Here is a 20,692-nt window from a genome sequence, read left to right on the forward strand (position 1 = left end):
TGGATCCCAGATGCTTGCACAGTCCCCAGGAAGATGACAACAGACCAGGAACCAGCCAGGAGGACCCACACAAGGCCCAGGACAGGGAGAAGAAGAAAAGAAAGTGTTGCTTCAGTGCAGAGGAACAGGAAATTCTGGTTAAAGAGGTGACGGAACACAAGCACCAACTGTTTGTCCCCTCAAAGTTGCCAATCAGTAGGAGAGAGGCAATATGGCAACAAATTGTTGACAAGATCAACAGTGTGGCAAAAGTACTGAGAACAGTCTTCGAGTGCAAGAAATGCTGGCATGACTGCAAGTGCAGGACCAAGGAAACGATGGCCAGGAACAGGAAGGCAGCCCCTCAGACTAGAGGGGGGAGTCCTGGACCACATGGAGGAGATGGTGGCAGCCGTCATCCCTGAGGAGATCGTCACAGGGACTCAAGGACAAAACAGTGCAGACTACCAGGAGAAAACATACATGCAGGGTAAGTTGCATGGGGAATTAAAATGCACAAATGTTAACTGTAAGCAGGGGGGTGGACATACCTACTTCACAATGCATGTAAGTCATGATATATAGGGAGTGGCATGGGTAAAGGGGCACGGCACGGGGCATGACCCGTTCAGAGGAAACCTGGGGCACAGTACTACACAACACCAATAACTTTTGCATGGCGGTATGCTGCCATGCCAAGGATGTTGCAAAGGTAAAGCCAGGAGGGCAGGGTACAACGTAAAACTGGCAACCCGTCACACGTCAGCCAGTATTCTCCCTACATTAACTAGGGCCCAATTAACAACCTCTGGCCATATCTGCAAGTGGAATGTAACACTGACAACAGTTGCCACTATCACCTCTGCTGTGTGTGCAGGTCAAGTAGCTAATGGCAGTAACGTCCCCATGGATCAAACACACCCAAATTAGAGGGTTCAGGATGACAAGGTTATTAATCCCCTGAAATGAATACAAATGTTTCAGTCCTGTCAAATATAATTGTCCAAAGTTGCTACAAATATCAACCATTGTCATAAACATTAGGAGGTACACAGCACTAATGCCATACCCATGCTGCATATGTCAGGGTCCACACTGTGCCTGGGTCACAATAGCTCCAATGCCACCATGCAACATCCCAAATGTCATAATGCTCAGACAACAGCATTGAGAGGGAGGACACATGTAACTGGTTACAGAAATACACCTGCACAGTCAGAGGAGGAAATGAAACACTGCTAGGGCTATCAGTGCAATCCAATGTACCACACATTCCCCAACATCAGCAGTACACATTACCAATGCTGACATCCATATCATGCCATAACAATGCTATACATAGTATATGCTAGATCTCAACAACATATAGGTGGATGTGAAAGATCTAAGGCAGTTACAGATTGTTAAGTGTGGTGCTCGTGCCATCAGAACACCCACAGCCAGTGAAAGGCCTCTTCATGAGAATGGAAGTAGACAGAGGGTTGAGTAGGAAAAGAAGGTGGCAATTCACAGTTTGTCCTGAACCAAAACCTAGAGGATGTGATGCTGACAAGTCCACAAACTGAGCACAATACATGTGACATGTAGGTGGGTCATAGGCCTGGGAGAATGCTTATATTATTGACTGGAACAATGAACAGGAATCAAGATCACAATGTGAAAATAATCAGAAGGCAGGCACATCACATTACAAATCCCACAACACAGACACACTAATTGTACCATATCTCATTGCAGAGGACGATGGCTCTCCTGCAGATATGCCTGTCCAGGACTACCCTGATGATATGGATGACGAACTGACAAACATCAGCCAGCAGAGCCTCCAAGATGTCCTTGGAACCCTCCAGACCCCACCTTCAGTCACAAGGAGGAGCACAGAACTAGCAGCTATCACAGAGGACCCACCCACCACCCTAATTGTACAACCTGCCATCTCCAACACAGCTGAGGACTCTGACGACTCTGGCACCAGCTTTGAGCGAATTGTAGTTGGAGTACAGCAGGAGCTGGCCAAGGAGGTGGGGGTGGGGATGCAAAATATGGCAGCCAGCCTAAAGGGGGTGCGTTCGTGCATGATGTTAAATGAAGAACAGGCAGCAGCTATGCAAGGGCGAACATCAATCTTGCAGGAACTTGAAAAAAGGTTGAAGGAAATCAGCACAGCTGTAATAGAGTTGTCTCAACACCTACAACAATAATCCTGTCAACGCGTGCACGAATGCAATATTGCGCCCCTGATTTCCAACCTGGCTGCCTACGACCGTGATGTGGCTGCTATTCTTAAGAACCAGCAGCTCCTCCTTGCTGCAGTACTGCCCTTTATAGCCCCACAGTTGGCAGCTACCAGGATGTCTGACTCCACTTCTTCAAACACTGAGGTGTGTGTTGCCTGCCACAACCACCACCACCAAGGGCAGAGGAGACAACACATACATCAGAAGATGTGGAACACATCACCTTCACCTGTAAGAGTACCCGGTAGCACTAGTCCCTGCCACATGGCCACCTATTACCAAGGTCGTGTGCTTTGTAACATGCCAGTCTTGCAACAACTTACTCAAGCACTGTTCTTCAACCCCCTGTTTATCTTGTCACCCTGCCCTGTGATTGTCTCTCACTACCTCATTGGCAAATCCTGTCCCTCTGCACTGTCTGACACTTCATCCCAGCATGTCCAATAACATGTCCTTTTGCACTTGTGTAGGATCACAATGGAAGATGTCACACTAATGGACTCACAATCATGGACAATGTACATATAGCACTACAGCACTTTTAAATAAATAGCACTTACACAACAACTTTGTCTCTGTGTAACGTGACACATCAACCGTGATGGCTATCAGTGATGTTTACCTCAGGTCAATGATTATTGATTGTCAGTACAACTGACCTGAACGAATCTTGGCTGTTAACTATGCACAGTGGTCTGGATTGTAGCATTATCTGCCCTCCCTGAGGGTTATTACATAGGAAAATATAAACTATACACCATAATGCTGTGTTGGACAGAATAACACTTCCTCAAGGGATGTCTAAGCCAGGAAATAGTGCCTTCAATTTTTTCTGAAAGTCAAAACTTACTTATGTGACATTTGCCCCAATTTTTAGCTAACACACACCATACAGCATGAATGGATGTGTATGAGTTTCCATGGAAATAAGTTGCCAGGCTGAACATTGTAACAAATGATAGGTGTGAGTTATGTATACCATACTACATGAGAGCATACTACCACTCACCTTATAAGGATTCGCTTGGACATAAGGCTCCAGGCAGACTTAACACAGTGTCCCCAATACCAAATCTATTAGTAAAGTATGTGACATTGAAAACATAAATCACAAAATAACCACACTTTTGGATCCATAGTAACCGTGAGTGGTGGGTGCAATGGATGGACAAATCTTAGCTAAGTAGCTTTGGTGTAGCTGCCAATGTAACAGCTCAGTTGGGATATGGTTGCAGCATGGGACACAAAAGCTAATACAAAAGACACACTGTTCACTCATGGCAAGGCCCTGATCTTCAAGCGTTTGACACATACTGTAAAAGCTTACCTAGATATTTTTTAAACCATAAAAACAGAAGCAAAAACCAGGGGAAACACCTTACCTAACCTAAACTGCTCTAACTACACATTATCCACAACTGTCCCTAACTAACCTAAGCTAAACTTATTTATCACATTTAACAAAACAATCTAAACATCAGCCACCCACCCCCCTTATAAGACGGGACACATGGAGCACAACATATACTAACCTAAACACATACTATCTTATACTAAGCAAATATATATTTTTTTGTGTTTTTATATATATATATTTTTTAAAACCCCAAAACCCCAACATCGTCAAACACACACCCACCCACACACATAATAAAAAACAGTTGTAAAAAGTTTCATACCCCCCACCCACTACTACAAACTAAACTAACAGCCTATACTAACCTAACACTAAGCCCCCTAAACCAACTAGGAAAGAGGAGGGAGGGGAGGGAATCATGGATGAGTATAAGCCTACAAGTCGGCCCTCCGCAGGGTCTGTTTGATGGCATGCACACTCTGATTCACTTGTGCCACTTCCTGTTGCAGTCTGGTGATTTTACGCAACCCACGGTCCAAGTTCCGTTGCATCTGGTTAAAAGCTGCAGGGTCTATGACTGCAGCAGGGTGGTCTGGGTGCCAGTGGAGGAAGTATGGGCCCTTGTCGGTGCCATGTCTGTAGGAGGAGGTGCAGGTGGTGCTGTGACAGGTCCTGGAGCTGTGGAGGTTGATGGTCCAGCAAAGGACCCTGCTAATGTTGATGGCACCTGGGTGGTAGTGGTGGTGCTGGTGGTGGTGGCTGTGGTGGACACAGAAGGGCCCCCTTGGGCAAATGCCCTCCACACTCCGGAGGCTCTTTCATGGCGATAACGCCTTGCCATGTTGCTGAACCCAGACTCCACATCCAGAATGTGGCAGTAACGCATTGACCTGCTCTGAAACTCTTGAATCTGGATGGGAGTCATATTGGCAGCTGTTAAGACAAATAGAAAACCAGACATTAGGTACTTCATTGTGTGAAATAGCTCAAGAAGTAAATCAGACAATACATCTAATGTACCTGAAACAGCCCATATCATCATACAGATTACTGATGGTCCCTGAAGCAGTACATGCCAAGCCAGCCTACACATGTCCTATCATCAAACAGCACATCCAAACCCTAAAAGATGGATAACAACTGGAATGAATTTGGCATCATTGTTCAGCTACTTGTCAGATAAAAATCATGCTGCAAATCCTCTACCACTGAAAGGCCAACAGATTACTGTGTTCTTGATGACAATCTAGGGGAACAAGAACAGCAAATTGTAAATGGAATTGCCAGTATAGAATGCAGGTGCTAATCATGAGTGGGTATCCTAGGTTTGGACAAGTGATTTACAGATTTACATGTCTGTGTACTAAACTTGGATCATCAGTCCTAGGTACACTATTCACAACCCTATGCCTGTGCCTGGGGGGGAGGGGGGGCTGGACAAGCAATTAATAATTTCAAACAACAAGGACACCCAGGAAGCTTTGGAAAGCTGTACATGGGTTTGGCCAGTACACCACAGGTAAGGAGGAAGTCCAACTAGGATACACCCAAACCTTGGACAATCTCATCAACACTTATCTTTGGAAATGCAGACCACTGTCAACATCATTTCCTACCAGTAACCCATTACTTACAACAAACAGATAGATTCAAGCACACCTCTGGCCATGAGCTGCAAGCACACCTAGGCTATTGTACTCAAGTGCCTCATACTGGTAGCACAACATGTGGAGCTACATGCTGCTAGGAAGTTAAACATACAGTCAAACATGTTCATTAGTAAATAGGGAAGCTGAAGTCTGTTGGTAAGACTATGGCATCCCTATTCTGGGAAAATCAGGGTCTGACTGGCTGACTAAATCACTAATATGGTCCACTCCTACAGTTCTTTCCACTTAACTCATCCTTATTCACATTGCCGTGCCTACAGGACTGACCCACAATCCCAAATTATGACAACAGATAAGGATTGGCCAACTCAAAGATGGGTAAAAATTGATACTCCACTCAAGGAACAAAACAGGTCATAGACCAGCGCATCACACCTTGCTATGTGTCCAACACACAGGAGTCAATCACTCATCATCAGCAAACACAACATAGAACAGAAATTTCAACACTTACTGGAGATGTCTGGGTCCACAAATCGAGCCACCTCTCCGATAGTGTAGGGTGCAGGTCCACCTGTAAGGCATGGAAGGGAGAAATGTGCTCAATGTCTGTGCACTGTACAACACTTCCAAATACAAATACTGTGTGTAATATAAACTCAGAAAGTCAAGCCTCTCAGACATGATGATACTGCATCCTACATACCACTGCAAACATGTACAGACCCGGGGACTCCAGTGAGTGAGAAACACATATCTCCACATATGCAGTGGCCCTAACTATCATGTGGTGGCCAACCTGCTCCTTCATTAGGTAGCAGACAAATTCATGGTGTGTATTCCTCTCATCATGTGTGTCCATGAGAGACATGCAAAGCCACTTTCCATGAGGACTGCAATACCAGTCACCCAAACATTGTGACTAAGACCAATTTAAGACACACAGGTACAATGTACAAAGGGCCAGAGGCAGTTGTTAGCCCTCAATTTGTATCATTTTTTTCATTTGATGTGCCACAGCTATGGTAAGTTGCACCAACCATAGAGATCTGAACCCGTGTGCATACCTTTTGCCATCCGTCCCTAATTTAAATGTGGTACTACAAACTCAAAATATTAGTCTAATATGTTACCTGAGCTAAACTATAACTTGTTACGTATGTGTCAGAATCCAGTTCAGACATGTATCCGAAAACAATTGAGGGACACATTATTTCTTGAAAAAATCTGGATTTCAAACATATGTTTCCTGATACACTCATAGAACATACATGAAACATATGTTAGAGCCACATTGGCATCATCAATTGACATGAAGCCAGCACTCATTTACAGGCTCCTGTTGTGTTTTGAAAGTTAGTCTAGCTGTTGTGTCAACAAATGACGGTAATGTGTAGGAAATGTTGTATACCTCACAGGCAACTGTGGCCCATATTTATACAAATTTTGCACCGCATTGGTGCTGCTTTTTGACACAAAGTCGGGGCAAACTTACAAAATACAATTGTATTTCATAATTTTGCGCCGCTCTTGCTTCAAAACAGGTCGCAATTGCGGTGCTAACAAAGTATAAATATGGCCCTGTATGTTTAACTAGCATTCCACATGTTCAAAAACATTTCCTGCAGCATATGAACAAATCAGCTACTGTCACTATAGAGCATTTAAACGTGCACATTACTCTGAATTGTACTCACCAACAGGGACCAATCACATTCCCCAGGTGGTCCAACAGGTCTTGCTTCCTGGCAACAAGGTCAGCCCAGCGGTGCTCCAGCTGGTGGTCATTGCGTGGTGTGTTGTAGATTCTCTGGAGATGGTACAACACCTTTGCTCACCGGAGCCTCCTTGCCTCTGTGTGATAGCCTTGGATCACATGACCACCTGCCTCTATCATTAAGGGTAGGAAGTGGCACACCATCCAAATAAACCCACCCATCTCTTCCTCTCCCATCCTTCCAAGACGAGGCCTACCCAACATGCTAGCACAAAAAAAGGGAATGAAGGGGTACAGAGTTGAATAGAGGGAAAGTAGGACAGGGAAATGCAAAATAACTAAGAACACAGCCCAACTATACCCAAACTACCACCACCCACAACAGACTCCCAACACAACAAAGACAAATGTTGACACCACAAATGGCCAAAAAAATACAAAGACAGGATACCACAGACAGTTGTGAAACACAAAAAGACAATTTAAAGTCAACACTGGAGACAAAATCACAAAATGCACAGAGAAACAAGTCAAAACACAGCAACATAGTCAGGAAATATCACAGACTGCAAAGAGAAAGTACACCCACTGTACCATTTCTGTAAACAGGATATTCTATTACATCACTTCCTGCCTCAAATGCGGTGCGTTTTTATTGTTATGCATCAAACTATTATGACGCTTGCAGTCTGTGCATCATTTTTTTGAAGCACATGCTTAAAAATAACCCTGCATCCATATTATGAAATATGTTTCATACTTAACCAATTTTCAGGGGTACAGTGCGGAAATTACCGCTCAGGGCCAATGGATGTTTCATGGCAATGTGCGTCATATTTCGACGCATATGCGTGATTTTTTTATGCATGTGCATTTTGTTTTACGCATATGCATAAAAATTTCTGTCTTTAACTGGGTTTGGGTCATTTCTCAGTTGTCAGTTTTGACAATGCAGAGATAGGCTGATTGCACCCACATTGGGCATTACGGTGTATGGGCACATGTGACAGATTATACTACTGCGGACCATGATCCTCTACTTGTTGTATCGGATTTTCACTCTTCACTGACGCAATAAATGGACAAACATGTGGGATACAATTAGGTATTACCCAGTTTGAGCATGTTTTGCGTCAAGAGAGGATAGTACGGTGACCCTGCTCAATACAGTAACTTAGTGCCTATGGGTCAATGCGTGTGATTTGGCTACTACTATTGTTGTTGTACCACTGTGTGACCATCGCAAGATGCATTTTTGCAAATCTGCTTGTATGCATGTGGAGTCAATGTGTCCAACCCTCAGATGCTAGTCAGTGTGGAAATGAGAGAGAACATGTGTTAGTCATGCATGTAGCAACAGCTGCTGTGTGCACTTCCTAGGTTTTTTGGAACATAAGCACCACCAATGACAAAGCATGCACATGATAGATAGCAGATGGTTGTTCATGGCAATGTTTCAAAAATTAGCCATCACATGTCCTGGAATGTTGGATACTACTTCCTAGGCACTTGTTTGTTTACCCACCATGAGCCAGGCATGGGATAATACTATGTGGGTACCGTGTTTGTGACACTGAGTCCCAAATAAAATACACAATTGTAATATTACACCACAGTTGGAGTCATATAACTGAGCCATGTCTCTCCTGTGGCAGTAGAGGACCAGCAGACCAAGCAGCACATGTTCACATATTTCCAGTGGTAAAATGCACAGAGGTGTCTGGTTCATGTGTGTGGGCCAATGTTTAGCCTGTATCATTATTGGGGTCTATGTTGTCACAGTTACGTGCAGGTCTAGTCATGAGTCTGTGGAGCCATTTCCTGTATCTACAAAGTATCCTTTGCAGATCAATAGAAGGAAAGCCAATGAGGAATTGAGAACACACATGGGGATGGTCCAGCTCTGTCACTGCAGACGTGTTATGAGACTGTCAACAGGGCAACCTTGGTGTGCTGACAAAGTTAATGTCTCAGGATTCTTATACCGGCAGGTGTCCTGACAACATCTGTACACAGGTTGGCCTCTAAAATTCCCATTGCATCTGGGAACATCAGTGCCTCTGTGCTGATTAATCTCACAGCTATTCACCACGCAAGCCCCATCAATATTTTGGGAGCAATGTGAATCAGCGTGTGGACTGTCAGGGTCCTAACATGTGTAGACAGTTCATGCACATTATCTGACGTTGTTTGTTGTGCTGGAGGCACCATACCCAATCCATGCATACAGCCATGGTACACTGTCACTATTTGTCACTCATGCATACATGAAACCCAGACAAGGGATAGGCCATGATTCGGCTATTTGGAGACAAGTTTCCCCCCATGGTATGATAAATAAACTGATTATGCTATACAATGTATTTGAGTATGCACTGTAGACCCACCTGACACAATACCCCAGGAGGAATGTGAGGGTTGGGAAAGCAACTATGATACAAATGTAGCCACAAGGAACCTTTAGGGTAACGCAAAGACAGGAGCCAGTCAGGCTAACAGGATACAGGGTCAATCAGGATCCAAACATTTAACAAGGTAAATACACAGTGGTCAGACTGAGACTGGTCAAAGGTGGAACAACACTGTGGAAACTGAAAACTGTGTTTCTCCTGTGTGTTGGAATGTAACACATTAACCCAAGGGCTGTGTTATACAGCTGATTTTTACAGCAATGCATAACAGTGTTATAGATAAAATGGCAGCTTCTATGCCGTTCCAGGCAGCTGCAAGGGCAGTGCATGTTCAAATGGCTTGTCTCCATGGAGGTGCTCACAGATGTGTGCAGTATCAGTCTCTCACAAGTCCTGTAGGTGAGATTCAAGTTCAAAGGGCCAACAGTACCTTTCACATGGGAAGCAATGTACAGGTGATGACAGGTCCTACAGTCTACTAGCCAGTGCATTATTTAAGCTGACGTCCATGCAGACAGAAGTACAATTACTATGGCATACAATACTAAAGAAGGAAGCACACTGGATTAACATTGTGAGTCTGGGTGTGTGTATAGGAGGGATTATCTGGGGACACATATTCCCATTCCAGGGACTGCTGAAGAAGGGTAAGCTGAGACAGGGAACATGGGTGTGGCTGGACTTATGACATGGGCTGCCATGTGCAGGGGATGTCATGTGAGCAATGCTAGTCATATCTGGGGCACTTGTGCTATCAATTTGCTGATTATATGGAAATCCTGTCACACATAGGCCCTCATTCCTACTCTGGCAGGCGGCGGTTGCCGCCCGCCAGGCGGGAACCGCCATATGGCCACTCCGCGGTCGAAAGACCGCTGGGGCCATTCCGACCTTCCCGCCGGCCCAGCGGGAAAGCGGCCTGCAACACTGAAGCCGGCTCCGAATGGAGCCGGCGGTGTTGCAGGTGTGCGGCAGTTGCACCCGTCGCGCTTTTCACTGTCTGCTAAGCAGACAGTGAAAAGCATGCTGGGGCCCTGTTAGGGGGCCCCTGCACTGCCCATGCCAGTGGCATGGGCAGTGCAGGGGCCCTCAGAGGCCCCAGGACACCCGTTCCCGCCATCCTGTTCCTGGCGGTTTTCACCGCCAGGAACAGGCTGGCGGGAAGGGGGTCGGAATCCCCATGGCGGCACTGCTTGCAGCGCTGCCATGGAGGATTAGCCCAGCCGGGGGAAATCCGGCGGGAAACCGCCGGACCCGGTTTTCCGACCGCGGCTTTACCGCCGCGGTCGGAATGGGCTTTGAAGCACCGCCAGCCTGTTGGCGGTGCTTCAGTCATCCGCGACCAGAATGACCCCCATAGTCCTTACAAAGATAGGTGATGTAGACTTACTGTTGTCAAGGGTCTGGTCATACATTCCTGTTACCAAAGCAATAGCACATCCACTGCCTCATGTATGAGGCATATTTTACCCTTATTGACTGATGGTGTCTTAGTTGTGTGCCATATGCTGCGATGAACCATGTTGCCAACATGAAAGTGTTAAATAGGTGTGGTCCTCTGCTATTGCCCTTCAAATCTGAATTGTACAGGATATATATAATTTACAGTGTGTGTGAATGTGGCTGTACATTCATACGCATCAAAATAGATTTGAAATTTTCTGTGTCCTAACCTGTATTTCAGCAATGCTCCATGAGGCTACTCTGATTCTGATAGTTAGAGATAATGTTATGCAAAAATGATTATCCAGACCATGATATAATGTATAGTATAGGTGTTTATTGACATATGGTAAGACAGTGGTGATGGATGAGTAGAGTTAAAATACATTTTGGACAATATGTTGTCTCTGACGCAATCCTGCAGCTGTGTTTGGATGGTCCCCCTCATGTTGATGAACAGCATCCTCCTCTTCCTCCTCTTCAGGCATTTGTGGGTCGGGTTCATATAGGGGAATGTTCCTTCTTACACATATGTTGTGCAGGATGGCACAGGTCGAAATTATTTTACACAGCATTTCAAGGCTGACTCCGGTGATGTCGAGGCACCTGAATCTTCACTTCCGGATGCCAAAGGTCCTTTTGACCTAGGCACACTCTGCTGCAGTGCTTGGGTTTGCAAATGGGGTCATGATCCATGGCTGGATCCTATACCCCTGATTAGCTGAAAGAGAAAATGAGTGAGAACATGTTGATGTACCTTACACCATAAATATCACTTTGCATGGCAGTTGTTCTCTTATGTCGTCTGTGACTCGTCGGTGTTTGTGTTCTTGTGTGGAATCCTAGGCTTCTAGGATGTACCATCAGCATTGGGTTGTTTCCTTATCTGAACGGGTGTTTGGCTGTTGACCGGATGTCAGCAGTATTTTTGTAGAATTGCAGTACAGTGTGTACTCCCTTTCTCATCTGAAATAGGTGTCCCTGTGTCTTAACTGGGGGTGACATGATACTTCCATACACAGAATCAATTCCACAGTGGTGGTAACCCGGTTGCATCTATATACCCTGGACATCCCATCCAATTTCACATATGCAATAGAATTATTTAACCATCAGTGAGACTCTTAAATTTGGCAAGGTGACAATGTACAACACATCTCCGTACGTTGTGAGTACTGACGTGTTAACAGTTGACTATGCACTAATACCACATGTGTGACAAGTTCACTGCAGACCTATTTCTCTGCCCTTGCCAAGTCGACTCTGGTTGTAACATGTACCTATACTACTGAACATGTTCTAGTTCAGATGGCTAACTTGGTTGTGAGGTTGTGCCTTTAGAGTTTCAGAAGGTCCGTATGCCTGTACATCTGTTCTGTGTGTGTTAATTTGTCGCAATGCGTATGTGTAGGAATGTGCACTTTCAATATAGTCCCATCAAGATGTGTTCTGCACACAGTCCACTTGCTTATTGATAGTGGGCAATGTGAGAGCAGGAGTGATGTGAGATATTGGTACAGCCTCAGTGATTGCATGTGACCTTCATTGTAGTCATCATCATGCTATGTGTGTCATGGTTTTTGACCTGCAGCAAAGAATATTGAACACCCCTTACACAGTATGTATTGGTTGGAAGGGTGTTTGATTGAGTGTTATTGATGTGATATTGAAAGATTAATCTTCCAAATTGTACTGCCAGTTGGGGCCATGTCTTTGTCATTGTGCTGTTTTAAATTGTCCCCTTGTGGCTCTGGAGTGGCATCTGTTGTTATTTGTAACTGTCATGTGTCCCTAGGTGTGTATCCCATTGGGTGAGGGTATCAAACATGCTTAGCGTTGTCACTACCTCATTGTCTTCCTGTCCACGTGTTGATGTCATGGTGTATGTGTTATGTGTCCTAGAGGGTTGCTGTGCTGTGTGTATATAACTGGGTTTCTGTACTTACCAACAAGTAGGCCATTTCCATATTGTCCATCCTGGAAGTGTTGATTGATGGTGCAGTGATGGAAGATGAATGAATCATGTACACTCCCAGGATACTTTGCCACAATGTTGGTGATCAAACCCCAGTGATTGACAATGTCCTGCACATTGAAGGAGTGTCTGTGCTTCCTGTTGCGGTATAGATGTTCGGTTGCAGCAGGTGGCACAATGCATACATGTGTGCAGTCAATGGCACCAAGGACGTGTGGGAAGCCATTAATTTGATAAAAAACCCTGTTTTGTTTCCTGCTGCTTCGCCTGTGTGTTGGGGAAGATGATGTGGCGTGATGTGAGGGAGATGATAGCATCCAGTACCTGGGGTAGGAAGGTGGAGAATGATGGGTGTGAGATCCCAGCAACCAGGGCACCAGTGGTTTGAAAGGAGCCACTTGCCAACATGTGGAGTACAGCTAGCAGCTTGGGTTCTGGTGGAATGGTGTGGGGAATCTGCAAGCTGGGTGCCAACTGTGGCTCAATGTTGCGCAGCAGCTGCTTATTAGCTTGCCAGCTGAGCCTGTACCTCCGAATGATGTCTTGTTGGCGGAGTCCCAGAAGGATTGTCCTGTTGCGGAGTATCCTCTCCTGCCTTCTGCGTTGCCTTTGGGGTCCCTGCTGGTGTTGTCGCAGCTGCTGTTGTTGGTCCTGTGCTCTGGGTCTGCCTGCATGCTGGATGAAAAGCACCTCCATGTTTTCCTTTTGGAGCTCTACTGTTGCTTCTGTGTTTTCATTAAGTACAGGTGTGTTTGCCCCCATGTTAACACCTGCCCTGACCCAGGTGTTATTTTTTTATGCAAATTGGGCTGTGTGTCATTTTCCGACTCGGCCCCCGGGCGTGCATCGTTTTTGCACAGTAGCATCAATAAGGCGCACAGGAGTTTAAGTCATTGCTTGGACGGGAACACCTACCTTGCATGTCATTATTAACACAAGGCAGTTTCCCGCATCCAGAAAATGACGCACAGGGTGGAATTTTGGCGTTCGCAGGCTTCAAAGTTTAAATAAGGTGCACGGTTTGCACTGATTGTGCGTCAAAATTTTTGACGCACATTCAGCGCAGACAGAGTATAAGTATGCCCCTAAATTTTCTAGCTTCTTAACCTAAGTGCGCAGTGCACCGCTGTCAGTCAGAGATAGAAGAAGCAGGCATTGCGTGTTGTTTATTGCAGCAACGCGCAAGCCTCAGATAATTTTAAAACACTGACAGTAACAGTCAGTGTCAGGCACGAGACACGCAGTCGTGACCTTTCCCCATAAGTGATATAATTGAGTTTGATAATCGCTAATGTCAATGAAGGTGCAACATTGCCCTTACTACGGAAGCGTGTGCTGAGTTAGAGGAATAAACGCCTGACCCTGTTGCAATTAATTTGATTCTTGTTCTTTTAAAGCCTGGTGTGTACGTTTTAATTAAATCAGTAGTGCAGTAGGAAATATATCTAACTGATGTTTTAAGGTCTCCATCAATTGTTTTTATTGTGGAATATAATTCCTATCCGACCTGTGTCCTAATTTATAAGCTAAAAGCTTATCAGCTTTGTCTATCCTTTAAATAGAGCTACTTGCTTATTAGTATGGGCTGGATCTCTCGCTACCAGTTCCTCCACTTCACCCCCCATGTGTCTAAGATTCCTGTAGTTATATCATGAACTGGTTTTCTTACATTCCTGTTCCATTCTGTCTTTCTCTGTCCTGTTCCAGCTGTTTGCACCTGGGAGTTCAGATGGTAACTGAAATCTTGCAACAGAGTAGAATGAGAGTGTTTAACTCATAAGGGACCAGATTTACAAAGCCAGTTTGCATGTCTTAATGGTCCAAATTGCCATTTTATGGCCATCAAGAAATACAAAATGGGGTTTTCTGATGTACAGAGCTCATTAAGGAATCGCAAATTGCGATTTCTGCCTAGTACCAATCGCGATTTGCGATCATCTGAATAGGAAATCACAAATAGGGATTACCTATTTGCGATTCCTATTCAGATGTACAAATCATTTCCTAATAGTGAATTTTGCATTTAAGAAATTCAATTAACATCAACTTCAAATCAATGGTAACTATATGCATCTTAAAAAAAGCACCTCAACATGCTTTTTTTAAATTGAAATAGAGCACACACATGCCCCTTGGTCACATATGAGGTCTACATGTTTACCACTATTTTTGGGGTGCATTTTGGGGGCCTTTTTCCCATGGCCGTCTTTGGTTTTAGCCTTTCCCAAATAGCGATTCCCTATTTGGGAAATGCAAAACTGGCCCACTGTCACAAATGCCATGGGTTTTCTTAATTGCAATTTCCTAATAGCTATTCCTACAAAGTAGGAATCGCTATTAGGAAATCAGTGTTTTGGCACATAACATTTTGCATTTCCTAAATGGTGATTTCTATGAAGTCACAATTTAGGAAATACAAAATTGCATTTTAGTACATCTGGACCAAGGTGCTACAATTTCCGTGGGTTCCAAACAAAAAAAGCAGAATGGCAAAGACTCGGTTTATAAATAAGCAAACCTGCATTTGAGAATGATGGTGAAGCAAGGCAAAATCAGGGTTAGACTAAAGTTTCAGCCATGTCTCCGATAAAGAGATTAAATCAGGGTTTTTTCTCATTATTATAGTGCTAAATGTCTGCAAAATATTAAGAAATGGAAAATACATTTTTATTTACAAAATATATAAGCTTTTGAGGGTTTGGGGATTATTTATTGAGTCAGCTAAGACTGGATCATTAAATGACAACAACATCGGGGCAAGCAAAATGAATTTACAATAGCCACTAGAAATGACATCAAAAGGATCTATAGAATGTTTCAACAGACAGTAATTACCATGGAATCCCTCTTGGACTGTACGAAGATAACAGAGGAAACCAAACAAAACTCGTGATAATCCATGGCAGAGTCAGGAGTTCTGCCACTGGGTACACGTTCTGGTCACAGATGGGCTTGTTTTTGGTGCACCAAATCTTCATGAGAGCTGAGTTGAGCTAAATGGACAAGTGTCCGGTCTTTTGGAATATCCTGCAGTGGCCAGCTCAAAATTATAGCTCAACCACTGGTGCACTAAACATTCTGGGCCTGATTTATAGAAAAGGATGGTGTGCGACGCTGAGCCAAATTTGGCAGGATCCCACACCGTCATTTTAAAAACACAGGGATGTACCGTGTTTACTAGAATACAGCGTACCCCTGCATAAAAACAATCTTAAATGGCGATTTGCTACTTCTGTGTGTGCTTCATAAGAGCAAAAATGATGAGAAATGAAAGCATTTCTCCTTATTGTGCCATGCTACCACCACCCCTGGGGTGGCGTTACATTTTGGCGCTGCCTCAGGTTTACAAAAACTCATAAATCTGAGGCAGTGTCAAACTGCAAATGGATATTGCTGTGGCTCGCCCACAGCAACACCCATTGCACACCCCTTCTGTAGGAGGCTGGCCTGGTTTGTAATGGGTACCTAAGGTACTTACACCAGGTCCAGTTATCCCTTATTAGTGAAATGTAGGCAGTGTCTAGAAGCAAGGCTCTCTAGAGGTAGCTGTAGCTGAGTAGCCAAGGCTAGGAGATATGCAAAGCTCATGCAATAGTACTGTAGTCACACAGTACTGACACACATAAAAGAAAAAACTCATGGGGTTATTACAACTTTGGAGGAGGTGTTAATCCGTCCCAAAAGTAACGGATATACCACCAGCCGTATTACGAGTTCCATAGGATATAATGGACTCGTAATACGGCTGGTGGTATATCCGTCACTTTACCGTCACTTTTGGGACGGATTAACACCTCCTCCAAAGTTGTAATAACCCCCTCAGTGTTTCAAAAATAACGGTACTTTATTTTGGTGACACAAATGCCTAAAATACCATAGAGACTATACTCCCTTAGGAGGTAAGTAATACACAAATTATACACACTAGTATGCAAAAACAGGTGCAAAAATAGTTAGAAAACTGCAATTAGTGAAAATCACAATAGTTAGAAATGGGTCTAGGGGAACACAAACCATATACTAAGAAAGTAGAATGCAAATGTTGGTTTCCCACCTAGGCAAGTGTAGTGTGTAGAGGGGCGCTGGGAGTATTAGAAAACACCAAAGGTAAGTAATATAAACCACCCCAGAGCCCAGGAAAGCAGGAGTAAAACACAATAACCTTTCAAGAACACACAGAAACACAAGAAAGAAGATTATGCAAGAACCAGAAAAGACTGCAAGACACCAGCAGTGCATTCCTGGACCTGAAGACCTATGGACGAAGGGGACCAAGTCCAAGAAGCACAGAAGAGTCCAGGGAGAACAGGAGCTCCTACTAACCTGGATGAAGGTGTAAAAGAAGAACCATTGGTGAAGAAGAACAGTCAGTACTGCACACAAGAAGACGGTTTTGGGTTCCTGGCACACATAAAGCTCACAGTTAGCGGAAAATGGCACTGCCCGGGACCAGGAAGGACCAGGTGGACTCTACCCAGGAGAGGGAGACAGAGGGGGCTCTCTGAATCTCAGAGAGCCCACAGAAGACCCGGCAGCGCACACAGGAGTCCCACGGCACAGGGACAAAGGAAGTACAAAAGGAGGACCAAGCAACACTACGACAAAGGCTCCCACACCGCCGGAGAACCACTCAGGAAGATGTGCATCGAAGGATAGAGTGCTGGGGGCCGGAGCTGCAGAGTGCACAAAGAACTTCATGGAAGGATGCCAGCAAACCTTGGCAAATGCAAAACACGTGGTGCACAGGGGTACTGCTTTCGTGGGGAGGCAAGTTCTTACCTCCACCCAAGTTGGACAATAGGACATCAGGACCGTCAAGACCACTTCAGTCCACCACCCATGATGCAGAATCCATGCAGCTCAGCAGGACAGGGGAGATACATGCAGCCGGTCATCATTGTTGTAGGTGCCTGCTGAAGCAGGGGAGTGACTCCTTCATCCCAAGGGAGATTCCTTCTCTCTTCTGGTGAAGGCTGGAGACAGGCTGTCCTCTGAGGATACATGACCGGGAAACATTTGCAGTTGCTTCCGGGAGCTGAAGATACAATGTTGCAGAAGTCGTCTTTGCTTCTTTGTTGCAGTTTGTTGAGTTCCTGGAGGGTCCAGATGCAGTTTCCTCGGTGAGAAGTTGAAGTAGAGAATGCAGAGGAATCATGCTGGGGTCTTGCAATCCTAATCTGAAGAACCACCCAAGAGAGAGAACCTAAATGGCCCTGAAAGGGGGATTGGCCAGCTAAACAGGTAGGCTCCTATCAGGGAAGGGTTCTGACCTCACCTGCTGGCACTGGCTAGTCAAATGCTCCCAGCGTTTCCTGCCAACTTGGAATCCAAGATGGCAAAACTCAGGGGCCCTCTGGAGAAGCTCTGAGTACCACCCCTGGGGTGCTGATGGACAGGGGAGTGGTCACTCCCCTTTGCTTAGTCCAGTTTCGTGCCAGAGCAGGAACTGAGAGTCCCTGAACTTGTGTAGACTAGATTATGCAAGGAGGGCACCAAATGTGCCCTTCAAAGCATTTCCTGTAGCTTGGGGAGGCTACCCCTCTGAAGCCTGTAACACCTGTTTCCAAAGGTAGAGGGTGTATCACCCCTCTACCAAATGAAATTCTTTGTCCTGCCTTCCAGGGCTTGAGCTTCTCAAGAAACAGGAGGTCCGAAACCTGTATGAGAGGTGGCAACAGCTGGGGCTGCCTGGAAAACCTCAGAAGGCTGGAATGGCAAAACTGGGGGTGCTCTAAGGAACCCCCAGTGTGCATGGCATTATACAACCATTGCTTGCAAAAGCCTTGGGGTATGATTCCAACATGTTTGATACCAAACATGCCTATGTTCGGAGTTACCACTATGTAGCTGGACATGGGTAATCCCCGCACTCATGAAGTCTGGGAAGATGGTCCTGGAGTTCGTGGGGGCATCTCTGTTAGTGCACCGGTACCCTCAGACACAGGTACTTTGCACACTGCCCTCAGGGTTGGAGGGCCTGCCATAGGGGGGACTTATAAATTACCTGGTGCAGTGTAAATGGCAGTGAAAGGGTGCTTGGACCTTTTCACGCAGGCTGCAATGGCAGTCCTGCAGAAGCCTTTGGATGGGCTCCCTAAGAGTAGCAAAAGATATGCTGCAGCCCATAGGGATCACCTGGAACCCCAATGCCCTGGGTACCTAGGTACAATATACTAGGGCCTCAAACGAGGGCACCAGTATGCCAATTGTGGGTGAAATACTGGGTTATTAGTATGCAACAATGATAATTTAAGGGAGAGAGCTTAAGTACTGTGGTCTTGATTAGCAGGATCCCAGAAGACACAGTCAAACACACTGACAAACAGGCCAAAAGTGGGGGTAACCAAGCTAGAAAGAAGCTACTTTCCTACACCTTCCACCTCAAAGTGCTGCATGTGAAGGGACCATATTTACAAGGCGGCATTAAGCCACAGAACGTTCCATAGCACTATCTTGTAAATACCGTGCAGGGCATTGCGCCACCGGAGCATCACGAAAAGGGACTCTTAATTACATCCCTCTGTGCTTCCAAGATTAGATAGTGGGTGCTGCAAACTGGTGGAGTATAGAGAGACCAATCCTTGCACTCCCTAAGGATAAAACCTTCCCAAAGTCCCCAACCAAACAGTAAACAATCTACATTTAAACAGACTTTTAAAGAGGAAGTTAAAAAACTGAAAATTGATTTGTTGCAAGTAAATAATGTGCAGAGTTAGAACGCCATTAGTACATGTCAGGGGTCTATGGAGTGTGACTGCATATCCCTCTCACAGCTTGCTCAAAATGATGGCCCACATCACTGGTGTGACAAGTCTCCTTCAATTCCAAAATGGCGAAGGCACTCAAAAATACTATTGGAGCTCAGTAAGGATAACCCTTGTGCTCTCTAAACATGAAAACCTTCCCAAAGACCTCCATAGCCTGTGGTCCTATTGCAGTGTACAGGAGACATTTTGCTTGTTGTGAGGGTTACAAGTCCAAGAAGGGAGACTTTTTCCAGGTGAGGTGAGTTGACAGGTCTTTAAGATTGTAGGAGGCTGCCCTGGTTTGTAGTGGGTGTCTTGGGTACTTACACCTCATACCAGGTCCAGTTATCCCTTATTGGTGAAATGTAATAGTATTCTAGCAGCTTAGGCTAATAGAGGTAGCTATAGCAGAGCAGCTTAGGCTGCACTAGGAGACATGCAAAGCTCCTGCAATACCACTATAGTTACACAGTACTTATACCCAAGTAATGACAATACTCATTGTTACCAAAAATAAAGGTAGGTTTTTTGGATGACACAAGGCCAAAAATATCTGAGAGGCAATACTCCTTCTGGAGGTAAGCATTCTACACAATATATACACTAGACACCAAAATAAGGTAAGTAATTAGACATAGGTTAGTGCAAACAATAGGAAATGCTATAGAATGCAATAGGAAAAAATAGGTCTTGGGGCCAAACAAACCCTTTACTAAGAAAGTAGAATGCAAATCACAAATTCCCCCCTAGACAAGTGTAGTGTGTAGAGAATCACTGGGAGAGTAAGAAAACCACAAAGGTGAGTAAAATACCCCACACCAGAGCCCAGGAAAATAGGAGTAAAGTACTGCAAGATTCCTTAGGACACACTACAAGTTGTGATTAGAGTTATTTCAAGAACCAAGCAAGACTGCAAACAACAAATGGTGGATTCCAGGACCTGAAGACCTGCAAAGAGAGGAGACCAAGTCCAGAAGTCGGAGAAGCTTCCAGGAAGGAAAGGAGCCCCTGCCAACCTAGAAGAGGGTGCAAAAGAAGAGCCCCTGGTTGGAAGAAGACTGCAGAAATGCACCAAAAGGAAGATGGCTGAAGGTACCTGCATGATGCAATGGATGTCCCACATGGAGATGTTGAATGCAGGTGAGTTTCGGTGATGGATTCGTCCAACAAGCCTTGGTTTAAGCAAAGTCACTGATTGCGTCAAAGTGGTGCTGCCT

Source organism: Pleurodeles waltl, chromosome 10 (genome assembly GCF_031143425.1).
Source record: "Pleurodeles waltl isolate 20211129_DDA chromosome 10, aPleWal1.hap1.20221129, whole genome shotgun sequence".
Taxonomy (NCBI): domain Eukaryota; kingdom Metazoa; phylum Chordata; class Amphibia; order Caudata; family Salamandridae; genus Pleurodeles; species Pleurodeles waltl.